Source organism: Pygocentrus nattereri, chromosome 1 (assembly GCF_015220715.1).
Source record: "Pygocentrus nattereri isolate fPygNat1 chromosome 1, fPygNat1.pri, whole genome shotgun sequence".
Lineage (NCBI taxonomy): Eukaryota > Metazoa > Chordata > Actinopteri > Characiformes > Serrasalmidae > Pygocentrus > Pygocentrus nattereri.
Genome location: NC_051211.1, coordinates 45,802,321 through 45,816,164, shown reverse-complemented (window position 1 = coordinate 45,816,164; position 13,844 = coordinate 45,802,321).

Sequence of the window (13,844 nt, the reverse complement as noted above, 5' to 3'; positions counted from 1 at the left end):
CTTAATAAATATTACTTAAGATTAGTTAGTTTTGCTTAACAAAACTAACTAACAAGCCTTCAGAGGTGTGCTCACCAATTATGGCTACACCCACTTCCCTGTCAACCACAGCCTGTAACAAGCAGGCATACACAGAACTTGGAGAAAGTGTGGCCCATACACAGAGGGATGGTTTGGCGGCTGAGAGGGAACAGGACAGAGGCCCTACTGAAAGAGCATCTCTCTGTAATCGAATTGACCTATTGGCTAAACCACCACAAAGATGGGCCTTTCAGGAGACTCATGAAGGACAATCGGAAAATGTACCCACTGCAAAAAGCAATACTCTATAGCATATGTGTCAAACTCAATTATATTGCAATTATATCTGGCCCGCGAGATCATTTTATATTATTGTTACTAATGGCCCGGCAATATGAAGCGCTGGTAACACAATAAACTACATATCCCATAAAGGCAGCTGAAGCGCTGCATTCGGAAAAAGTTGATTCTGAAAACAGAGCCTTTCAAACAATGGGAGGCTGAGTATCTGTTTACTGACATTGCTGGTAAACCTGTTTGTCTCATTTGTGGCGCTATTGTGGCTGTATCCAAAGAATTTAATCCAAGACGGCACTATGAGACAAAACATCAGGATAACCTGAAAGACCAGAATGCAGAGCAAAAGATACAGAAAGTAGAAGAGTTAAAAAAGAAGCTGACATTTCAGCAGACGTTTTTTTACCCGTGCAAAATCACAAAGTGAAGCTGCTGTGAAAGCAAGTTTTGAATTTTGGCCCCCTGTGCAATTGAGTTTGACACCCCTGCTCTATAGCCATTGTGAATATCTCCTGAAATTGTCTTCAGTTGCATAATTTCAGTAAAAGGACTAAATTTTGCTGTGTATTACTATCAAAAAGGTGAAGATGTTAAAATATTCTGAACTAATTAATGATATCCAACCTAGCCTAATGATAACAGTTACACTGTTATGATAACATTATGATGAATTGCACAGAATTTAAAAAATGCTCAATAGCTCTGATGTTGTTTCAGCTTAATAATAGTTAAGTAATACTTGTTCAACATTGTTAACCATGTCTGAAGTCTTTCTTAAGAAATAGATAATATATGAATAAAAATAAGCAATGCTCACTCTGGTTCTTAAGCCATTGAGTGTTAAGATGAATATGTTGCAAACTTTACACAAAGGGTAACAAATACAAATAATTGTTGCGGTCTATGCAATATTAATTTTATTATTGCTCAAACCTTTAGATGAGGGTATGAGGTAACCTGGATTTATGTGAAGTCCACAGACCAGGGCAAGAAAGAAAGACGCTCGCATCGAGGATGCTTCGATAAAATGGAGTTTATTGGCTAAATATTAAACTACCTTGGACTACATTCAATGATAGATGAAAGAAAATAGAACAAAACACAACAAAAAGGATAAAAGTTAAAAGGACAACATAGCTCGCGTGAAGTGGTTCATTTAAATGATATGAGGCAGGGTGGTTCTCGGGAAGACGCGGGAAACTTAAACTTGAAAGAGTCTCTGTAAAGAACTAACCTAAGTCTGGACAGGAGTAACTACCTATGCCTGAGTTAGATGTACCTGTCAAACGCTGTCTTATTAAATAAATTCGCGTCAGAGCTCTGACTGTCAATTGATGGAACCGGCTTACATGAGAATCAGCTGACTTCCAAAGGGCCATCTTTGAGGCCCGGAGCTCAAGCGTTGCTTTGTCTCCTCGCTGGTCGCAGATGCTGTGTCGCCGTGCGGGCACGCGCCTTCCCGTCAGTGATTGGTGAAGGTGTCTTGTGGCCATCTGAGGGTGGCATCTAGTGGCTAACTTAACTAACTACCTCTCTTTAGCAGACAAGAAACATCTACCTTCCTTCTCTGAGGGTGGTCTAAACTTAAGGTCTGTAGACGGACTGATCTAAGCATATCTGATCTTGGAGCATCCCAATTCTGGCCTGCCTCTCTGACTAAGGAATTCAGCTATCTTCTGGTTGAGAACGTTGACTCCTGCTCAGTCTGTCTCTCTGTCTCTTTTTCTGTCTCTCTGTCTCTCAAAAGTTCTGTGCCCTGGATTTTGCTTCAACTGCTGACCCTTCCCCTTGGGGTGGAATCAGAGTGCTGATAGGTTTTCCTAACCTAACACTTAATTACCTATTTATTGTTTCCAACCCTGATTGGTTGTGCATAATTTTAGGAATGCCTTCCCCAGAATCACTGCCTTCTTTGTTTCAGTTAGTTTAAACAAAGGAACATTCTTATATCATCAAATTGGTTTAACTTTCAGAATCAGTGAATGAACAGAATATTCAGATATGTTTGTAAGGGAGAGTTTAACCCTCAGTACCTGATACACAACACATGTTAAAGAACATGGGTAATGCTTTTCCTATACAATAGACTGTATAAATGTTGAAGAAATAAAATTGACCACGAAAGGAAAGGACCAAAGGAAATAAAAGAAAACTACATTAAGGATACATATTGGTCACTAGTCTAACTCATTACAATTAGATAGTTGTCGCTGTTGGTTATTAAAGTTGACAGTTGACACTCCGTATTTCTAGCACAATAGTAGAAAGGGATATAGGTACTATTTAGATAATACACATAATACTAATAAACAAGTATTGTTGCTTAGAGATTATATAAATGTTAATATTCAAAGCAGACAACATCCAAATCCCTTGGATTCTTTATAAGCACATAGTGGTGGTGTGGTGTGCCTCATTTTCACCACTTGGGGTGTTGTGGTTCCATATCTAAATTGTCAATGAAATCTAAAAAGGCTAGCTTTGTTATAGATTCTCATAGCAACCCATTTCATGATATTTCTGGATTGAATGGTCGAAATTCTGTATTGGTGCAGTCTAAAGAATGATTTCCGTTAATTCATAGCATAGTTAAAGTTTGGGAAGATCTGCAGCTGGATTCCAGGCCAGGATTTATGGCCTGGTATGGTATGCCATATGGAGCAAAGGGAGTTGCAGGCCTCCCACTGTGTCTATATTCCCAGGGTAACATCCTTTTAAGTCATAAAACTTGTAGGCACCCTAATCCTGTTTTGATGACATCTGCTTGACCTTTGAAAAAGTCCTGAGCTCAAAGTTCAGGAATGTGGAGTCCTCCTAAGCAGTGTGATTCTGGCTCCCCTAGATTGGGGGTGTCCGCTACATAATTAAGTGCTGTATGTGTTTAAGTAATGCTTATTAAACATTATTATCAGGTTTCTAAATGTTTTTTTTTTGTTTACAGTGAGGATTATGTAGCACATTAACTAAGGGTTAACTATCCATTGCGTAATGCTTTTATGCATTTATTAGGTGTTAGTAAAGGTAGCTATGTTTTCATCTTTAAGAACATTAAATAATTATTAACAATGCATAAGTAATGCATGTAAAGATAATTATTTCAGGCTTTGTTAGATACAAAATTCAAAACTCCATCCATCCATCCATCCATCCATTATCTTCCGATTCTCCGGGGTTCGGGTCGCGGGGGCAGCATCCTAAGCAATGAAGCCCAGACCTCCCTTTCCCCAGCCACTTCCACCAGCTCTCCAAGGGGGATTCCGAGGCGCTCCCAGGCCAGCTGGGCGATATAGTCACGCCAGTGTCCTAGGTCTTCCCCGGGGTCTCCTCCCCGGTGGACTTGCCTGTGACACCTCCCGAGGGAAGCGTCCAGGAGGCATCCTAATCAGATGCCCGAACCACTTCAGCTGGCTCCTCTCGACGTGAAGAAGCAGCGGCTCTACTCCGAGTCCCTCCCGGATGACTGAACTTCTCACCCTATCTCTAAGGGAGAGTCCAGACACCCTGCGGAGGAAACTCATTTCGGCCGCTTGTATTCGCGATCTTATTCTTTCGGTCATTACCCAAAGCTCATGACCATAGGTGAGGGTGGGAACGTAGATCGACCGGTAAATCGAGAGCCTTGCCTTATGGCTCAGCTCTTTCTTTACCACAACAGACCGGTAAAGAGCCCGCATCACTGCTGACCCAGCACCAATCCGCCTGTCAATCTCCCGCTCCCTTGTACCATCACTCGTGAACAAGACCCCGAGATACTTGAACTCCTCCACTTGAGGCAAGAGCCTATCCCCGACCCAGAGAGGGCTCTCCACCCTTTTCCGCCTGAGAAGCATGGTCTCGGATTTAGAGGTACTGATTCTCATCCCAGCCGCTTCACACTCGGCTGCAAACCGATCCAGCGAAAGCTGAAGTTCGCGGCCTGATGTCCCCAGTAGGACCACATCATCTGCAAACAGCAGCGATATGACCTTGAGGTCACCAAACCGAACATCCCTTGACTGCGCCTAGAAATTCTATCCATAAAAATTATGAATAGAATCGGTGACAAAGGGCAGCCCTGACAGAGTCCAACTCTCACTCGGAACGAGTCTGACTTACTGCCGGCTATGCGAACCAAACTCCAGCTTTGTTTGTACAAGGCCTGAATGGCTCGTAGCAAAGAGCCATGTACCCCGTACTCCCGAAGCACCTCCCACAGAATACCCCGGGGAACACAGTCGAATGCCTTCTCCAGATCCACAAAGCACATGTGGACTGGTTGGGCAAACTCCCATGAACCCTCCAGAATCCTGGAGCGGGTGAAGAGTTGGTCCAGTGATCCACGACCAGGGCGGAACCCGCACTGCTACTCCTGGATCCGAGGTTCGACTATAAGCCGGACACTCTTCTCCAGTACCCTTGCATAGACCTTGCCAGGGAGGCTGAGGAGTGTGATTCCCCTGTAGTTGGAACACACCCTCCGGTCCCCTTTTTTAAAAAGAGGCACCACCACCCCAGTCTGCCAATCCAGTTGCACCGCCCCCGATGTCCACGCAATGTTGAAAAGGCGTGTCAGCCAAGACAGCCCCACAACATCCAGAGCCTTGAGGAACTCAGGGCGGATCTCATCCACCCCTGGAGCCTTGCCACCAAGGAGCTTCTTAACTACCTTAGTGACTTCGGCCTCAGTAATGGACAAGCCTATTCCCATGTCCCCAGACTCAGCCTCCTCACTGGAGAACGTGTCGGTGGGATTGAGAAGGTCCTCAAAGTATTCCTTCCACCGCCCAATGACGTCTTTAGTCGAAGTCAGCAGCACACCATCTCCACTATATACAGTGCTAGTGGCACACTGCTTTCCCCTTCTGAGTGGCCTGATGGTTTGCCAGTATCTTTTCGGAGCCGACTTAAAGTCACTTTCCAATGCCTCACCAAACTCGTCCCATACACGAGTTTTTGCCTTGGCGACGACTGAAGCAACAGATCGCTTGGCCTGTCGATACCTGCCAGCTGCCTCTGGTGTCCCACAGGCCAACCATGCCCGGTAGGACTCCTTCTTCAGCTTGACGGCATCTCTCACCTGGGGTGTCCACCACCGGGTTCGAGGATTACCGCCCCGACAGGCACCAACTACCTTACGGCCACAGCTACAGTCAGCCGCTTCAGCAATGGAGGAACGGAACATGGCCCATTCTGAGTCAATTTCCCCCACCTCCCCCAATATCTGGTCAAAGTTCTGATGGAGGTGTGAGTTGAAGATCAATCTGACAGGTTCTTCTGCTAGACGTTCCCAGCAAACCCTCACTATACGTTTGGGCTTGCCTGGTCTGACCGGCATCTTCCCCCACCACCTGACCCAACTCACCACCAGGTGGTGATCAGTTGACAGCTCAGCTCCTCTCTTTACCCGAGTGTCCAAAACACATGGCCGCAAGTCCGATGACACGACTACAAAGTCAATCATTGAACTGCGGCCTAGGGTGTCCTGGTGCCATGTGCACTTATGGACATCCTTGTGTTCAAACATGGTGTTCGTGATGGACAAACTGTGGTTTGCACAGAAGTCCAAAAACTGAACACCACTCGGGTTCAGATCAGAGAGGCCATTCCTCCCAATCACACCCCTCCAGGTCTCACTGTCATTGCCCACGTGAGCGTTGAAGTCCCCCAGTAGGACAATAGAGTCTCCAGGAGGAGCACTTTCAAGCACCCTTCCCAAGGACTCTAAGAAGGCTGGGTACTCTGAACTGCTGTTCGGTGCATAAGCACAGACAGCAGTCAGGACCCGTTCCCCAACCCGAAGGCATAGGGAAGCTACCCTCTCGTCCACCGGAGAAAACCCCAACATACAGGCACCGAGTCGAGGGGCTATGAGAAAGCCCACACCTGCCCGCCGCCTCTCACCATGGGCAACTCCAGAAAAGAATAAAGTCCAGCCCCTCTCAAGGAGATTGGACCCAGAGCCCAAGCTGTGTGTTGAGGTGAGCCCAACTATATCTAGCCGGTATCTCTCAACCTCACGCACCAACTCAGGCTCCTTCCCCGCCAGTGAGGTAACGTTCCAAGTTCCAAAAGCCAGTTTCAGCAACTGAGGATCAGAACGCCAAGGCCCACGCCTTCGGACACTGCCCGATCCACAACGCACTGAACCCCTACTACTGCCCCTCCCATTGGTGGTGGGTCGATGGGAGGGGGGACTCATGTAACTCCTTCGGGTTGGACCCGGCCGGGCACCATGAGTAAATGCCCGGCCACCAGACGCTCGCTGGCGAGCCCCTCCCCCAGGCCTGGCTCCAGGGTGGGGCCCCGGTAACCCTGTTCCGGGCAGGGTACACGAGTCCTGTTTTTGTGTTTTCATAGGGGTTATTATGGATCACACTTTGTCTGACCTGTCACCTAGGACCAGTTTGCCATGGGAGACCCTACCAGGAGCTTTTGCTCCAGACAACATAGCTCTTAGGATCATTCAAGCACGCAAACCCCTCCACCACGATAAGGTGGTGATCCATGGAGAGGAAAATTAAAAACTAATACATTAAAATTAATGTGGTAACTTTACATCAACATTACACAGTGAGAACAGAAAAGGCAAGCCTCTACATGAAGACCATAGAGTCAGTCCACAGATCTCAGCCTTTACCAAGAAGTCTTCATTTGGAGGATGGTCAAGTAAGTGGATGGTCATTGTCTTCTGCCAGTACTTCCCAGCCCTGGTCCTGGTGTATCTCCTGTCCTGCACATTGTGGACTCTTCCTGCTCCACCATACCCTCCTCAGGATGAGCTTATTAATGAGCTGAGTTTTGTTTCGCACATGAATTAATGTTAAATGTTAGCACGAGCATCACACGCACACTCCCTCTACCAGTTATGTGACCTTAACATTAAGATTCTTTTGAGAAACTGGGCACTGATTAGCAGTTGTGGCAACTGAGAAATTCTACATCTGACAGCCATCTTTATATTACAATATTTAGGTAATTAACTGAATGACTATGTAACTATGTTTTAATGCTAAAGTTTGTCCTAATGATTTTTGATGAAAGATCGAGTAACATTACTTAAAATGTTAATTGTTGAAAAGTTATTGATAATTTATTTAATATTTTGCTAAAAATATGATTTGTACATGAAAATAGTTGATTAGTTCTTACTGTCACAATTCTTGAATCACATTAATTAACACATTAATAAACTACTTAATAATATCTGAATTAATGTCAGCTATCATTAGTATCATTAGTAAATGGTTAATTGAGACATTATTTAAGTATGACATTAGTTCATAACATTAGTTAATGATTAATTAAGACATTACTTAACCCTTTAGAAGTAATTATAAACTGTTTAGTAAAATCTGAAAAGATGCTTATTCTTTTTTCTACCATTACATAATGATTTAGTAATGTTTATTACTGTCTTAAGTACGGTTAATTAATGTATCCTTATTGTAAAGTGTTACTGGATAGACTGATTACACTGTGAGAACATACATTTTAGAGTATGATCTAAGGGGTGAATGTAGAAATGTACTGCTCTGTAATGTGTTTAGTGTTGAATAAACTTCACTTCTCCAGACATACGGCTGGTCCCCTTGTAATATTAGGGTTTGGATTCTTCAATATAATCAAGCTTTTGGCTCAGAAAGATATAGATGCACTTTGTAGTTCTATAACTCCAGACTACTCAGACTTTCACCCTGTTCTTCAGAGGTCAGGACCCCCATGGACCCTCACAGAGCAGGTACTATTAGTGTGGTGGATCGTTCTCAGTACTGCAGTAACACCGATGACTACCTTGTCAGTCCACCTTGTAGATGTAAAGTCAGAGACTTATTTCATGACTCCACCCCTGATTGTCTCGACCTGTGTTTGCACCTGTCCCTCGTTACTCTTATGTATTTAAGCCCTGCGTTTTCCCCTGTCTGGTTACTGGTCTTTGTTTGAATCTCTGTTTGCTTTGATGGTGTTATATGCTGTATTGGTTGTGTTGTTTGTGTTGTTTGTACTAGTCTTTGTATTGTTCTGCTTGTTGGATTCTGGTGTCTGTCATGTCTGTCCCCCGATCAATCCGTGTTGGCTCATTGACCTTGGACCGTTTTGACCGTGACCCTGGATTTGCCCATGATAAAAGTCACTTATCTCAGCACGAGCGTCCGCCTCCATGCTCCCCGTCACACATATTAATTGTTCAGATAGGCAGCTTGCAGTGGCTTTCAATTAATTTTGACAAGAACAGAATGTGTGGGAATGTGTTTGCTCTGGAGTGTCCACATGTATTAGCAGAATATATTTCCATCTAACAGCTAAATATAACTGAATTATTTTGACATTGAAAGATAAGGGAGATATGGGGATCTTGTGCAGCGAATCTGTCTAAAAGTGCTTCTCATATTCTCCTCATCAGAGACAGTGCTCAGGTAAGAACTCACATTTACAAAGTAATATTACTAAGTAATATTAATTACAAGTGTTAGCCCCCCTCCCCCTTTTTTTACATTTTGAGTGTTGCTTTTGTATCTACAGACATATCTGTGCCTTCTACTACTGCACCTACAATTACAAACACCATCTCCATCACCACAAGTAATATTTCGTCGTTTTGGATATTTTCTGAACAGATTGTTCAGTGCTATTCATAGCTTCTACACAGTTTTTTTCATTTGCAGTTGGTCAGCCAGCAAAGAGAAAAGTCACTCCTCCACAAATTCTTTCAACTACTGTCCTGTCCATCTATCCAGTGTCTCTCCTGGTTCTGGGAGTGGTGCTCTTCTTAACCTTAGTGCTTCTGGTTGTGCTGTTTTACCAGAACAGAGTGCTCAGGAGAGGTAGAGAGAGTCAGAGATCATCTACAATCCACTTTCTGTACATTTTCTAAACATCATTAGTTCTTCAATCTGTCATCAGTCTTCTCTTCCATTGAACAGGCTCCATGTTTCTCTCTGTCTCCCTCACAGTAGGAGGCATAAGACTATGAAGAGATCAACCGCAGACACATCAATAAAAATTACTCGGCTGAGTGATATATGGAGTGTTCTGCAAGAAGTTAACTTAAAATACACTTACATACCTATATGTAATTGAACAAACCACAATGTGTGTGTGTGTGTGTGTGTGTGTGTGGAGCATGGCAACAGTTATGTTCCCGTGTGACAGGATATATAAAAAACAGAAGGATGAAGCAGTGGCTGTGTGTTCAAGCTCCCAATTCCATTTACTTTGTTGAATACAGTCTTTAAAAGTTTTGGTCTTTCATTTGTCCTTTGTTCAATTTCACAGCTAAGCTCTTCATATAAAAGCTTACAGCTACATCTTCACATTATGAATACTCAGTAGAAAACTCCATCCATCCATCCATTTTCCAAGCCGCTTCTCCGTCAGGGTCGCGGGGGGGTGCTGGAGCCTATCCCAGCAGTCTTCGGGCGAAAGGCACGATACACCCTGGACAGGTCGCCAGTCCATCACAGGGCAGACACACAGACACAGACAGCCACTCACACACTCACACCTAGGGGCAATTTAGCATGTCCAATCGGCCTGACTGCATGTCTTTGGACTGTGGGAGGAAACCGGAGAACCCGGAGGAAACCCACGCAGACACGGGGAGAACATGCAAACTCCACACAGAGAGGACCCTGGTCACCCGGCCGGGGAATCGAACCCAGGCCCTCCTCGCTGTGAGGCGACAGCGCTACCCACCACGCCACCGTGCCGCCCCAGTAGAAAACTCATTCTAGTTCTTCACATAAGTGCAGTTAGACATGTATAATTGTAACGCGAGACCAGGGTAGAATCCAATCGCAGGTTTATTGAGGATAAGGTTAAACAAATCCAAAAAACGTACAAACAGAGGGGGATCCAATAATCGTAGTCGGGGTACACAGAAGAAAGATCATCCAGAGGCATACAAACAAAAGGGAAATCCTAAATCGTGGTCAGGTTCAAACAAGCAAGGTCATACACAAAAAATACAGAGAAAGGACAAACGCTTCGAAATGACTATGGGAAGACAAGACGTCGCGAGGTGAGTTCAGAGCAGCGTGCTTAAATACTGAGCTAATTACAGATGAGATGTAGGTGAGTGAGTGCTAGAACTGGGGCGAGAGTGACCTCCTGTGGGCAGGAGGGGTAACTGCAGGGCCAATAGTGACAATAATAAACATGTTTTGTGGATCCTTAAGCTCTGTTCAACATTCTGCTCAGACTACTTTTCCCATTGCATTAGCTCATCTCTGCGGTGACTGCACTACATTCATTGGACTTGACCAAAATGCTGAACCCACACACAGTTAAATGTAAGCAAAAAGTAAACACAATCAAAATTACTAAAATTGCTCTTTTTGTCCATAACCAGTAAGCATTACACCAATGAAGTCAAACTGCCAGTGTAAACTAGTTTACAGCTGCAAGACAGTCAGTCAATGCTAACAGTAACTTGCTGGGGCTTACTGAACAGGGCCAAATGACTAAATATTAGCGGAGACTCGAAGCTTGTCTACAGGAGCCAACAGGCTAACAGTAGCAGAGGCTATAACTTGTTTATGAGAGCCAACAGGCTAAATATGGATATATAGCTGGATATGCTAGCGGAAGTTAAAGCTAGCAGAGGCTACTGTTTATTTATAAGAGCTAACAAGCTAAAGATCTCAGTATACTTCTTGCAGAGACAATATTTGCCTGGCTTCAGTGAACGTATGATGTAATTGCAGAGAAAACAACCAGAGACATCGCACAGAGGCTTCGGTCACATGGCAGCTGGATGAACTCTTCAGACGAAGACGCTACACGGCAAAGCCTGTAATTGGTCAGTAAAAAAAGAGGCATGCCAAGAAACAAAGATGGATGACTTTGAGGAGCTTCTTTTCGCAAGACATAACACACCCTAACTAAACCCTGAGCTGGGCATAAAATATACTAAATGCATGCACACATTGTAACTGAAGAACAACAATGTAACAACATTAAATAACAACGTAAACAGTCTGTTTAGCAGGTGGGGGATGCCCAAAGCTACAACACATACAACCCCAAAAGTCCCTCTCTGAACAAAACATTTTATAAATTACATTATTTATATTTTTTATCTCAATGGTTGATCCATATGTACAATATTTTCTCTTTTTCGGACCGTTCTCTGTAAACCCTTGAGATGGTTGTGGGTGAGAATCCCAGTAGATCAGCAGTTTCTGAAATACTCAGACCAGCCCGTCTGGCAACAACAACCATGCTACATTCAAAGTCCCTTAAATCCCCTTTCTTCCCCATTCTGATGCTCGGTCTGCACTTCAGCAAGTTGTCTTGACCACCTCTACATGCCTAAATGCATGGAGTTGAGGCCAAGTGATTGGCTGATTAGCTATTTGTATTAACAAGCAATTGTACAGGTGTACCTAATGAAGTGGTCAGTGAGTGTATATCAGTGTTCATTCTATATATATCAATGTTCATTGTATATATATCAACATTCATTCAGTACATCTCAATGGAACAAAGATTGATATATATGGAATGAACACACACACACACACACACACACATATATATATATATATATATATATATATATATATACAGACAGTATATATATACAGTATATATATATATATATATATTAGTATACACATACATATAGTATAGTTTTGTCCTTCTATTAATATTAAGACTGAATCAATTAAATGAGAGTTTAGTGTATATTAGATGAAATGTGCAGTTAAAGTAGATCTACATGCAGTGTAGTGTGTTAATTCTGCTGATAAGCATCTATCAGGCAGCTGAAGCTAAACTAATTCCTGTAAAACTTCCATATTTGGACATACATAGAAACCACACAGCTGCAGGTGCATGCCTGTGTGTATGAGAGTGTGTGTGTAAATTATCAATGAGTGTGTGTGTGTGTATGTGTGTGTGTGTGTGTGTGTGTGTGTGTGTGTGTGTGTGTGTGTGTGTGTGTGTGTGTGTGTGTGTGTGTGTGTGTGTGTTAGTGTAAGCTGCTGCGAGTGTCTTTTCTCAAATACACACCTCTAGAGACGGAGGTGGAGTTCTGTTCATCAGCACTGACACTCTTTTGATAAATATGGAGAAAGAAAAAAACGCCTCCTCTGATTTGTCTCTGAAAATGTTTGATGATTTCCTCTCCTCTTTCTAATAAGGTCATAGTGAGTGTGATTGGCGGCTGTAGGGAGCCTCTCTCTCCCTCTCTCTCTCTCTCTCTCTCTCTCTCTCTCAGTTTCTTCAGTCTCTCTGGGGGAGTGGAGGTGAAGCTTGTTCTGCTGCTGAGTTGAACGGACTGTGTGCAGGTCAGAGGGAGATGGACAGCTGTGTGGCTCTCATTCTTCTGTCCTCCACAATCTCACTCACCACAGCTGGTAAGTACATGTACTTGCTTAGATGAAAACATTTCATATTTCATAAATTCACTACTAAACTACTGCGCTTAGAGAAACATTACAATAAGAAAAAATATTACAATCAGCAGCTGTCTTCAGTCAATTGTAGTGTTTATTTAGACCTTTGCTGTTTATGTTCATTTTTTTATCTTTCTATATGTTGTGCAGTGGGTATGAGGTTGGTGGATGGTGGGAGACGCTGTGCTGGGAGAGTGGAGCTTCTTGTTAGAGAACAGTGGGGAACGGTGTGTGAAAATGGCTGGGCTATGATATATTCTGAAGAAATGTGTGGAGAGCTGGGCTGTGGAGAGGCTGTAGATGCACTGGGTGATGCTCATTTTGGACCAGGATCAGGAATATTCTGGCTCATTAACAGGCCCTGTAAAACATCAGAGTCTACAGGGAATACATGTAGAACATCAGGACATAATGAATGTGATCATTCTAAAGATGTTGGAGTAATCTGTTCAGGTAATATAACTAATTATGAACATGTATTTTAACACATCTTATTCATTGCTTAACTGTAATGTATTTTTAAAATGTTTATATAATTTTTACATTTTGAACATTTTACTGACACTAATGAAACTGGACATTATTACTGGGATATGAGTGATGAGTGGTATCTAAAATACTGGAATGTGCAGAGACTGTCATGGAAGATGAAAGCATTAAAAACTGTTTAAGAGATTTACAATTTACAATTACAATTGCAGTGAAATAATTCAGAATTTAATGTGCAAATGATACAACTCAGAACACCACAGATCTCTGTTTAAAAATTATTGTAATATTAAGTATTAGTAGGCTGCTTTTTGTAAAACACAGACACTGAAACAGGAATAAAAATTGCTTCAAGAATAAAGAGTTTCATGTTCAATCAGTTATATATTTGTTATACTTGTTGCTATCTTAAAGAGTACATTATTACAATGAATTTAAATTATGCAATTCATGTTGTCTGCTTCCTTGTGTTAGAAGTCAGGCTGGTTGGTGGTTCTCGCTGCTCTGGGAGAGTGGAGGTGCTTCATGGAGAGACCTGGTCCACAGTGTGTGATGCTGACTTTGACCAGCAGGATGCAGAGGTTGTGTGTCGAGAGCTGGGCTGTGGGCCTCCTGTGGAGGTGCTGGGAGCAGCTGCTTTTGGCGGAGGGGAGGGTCAGG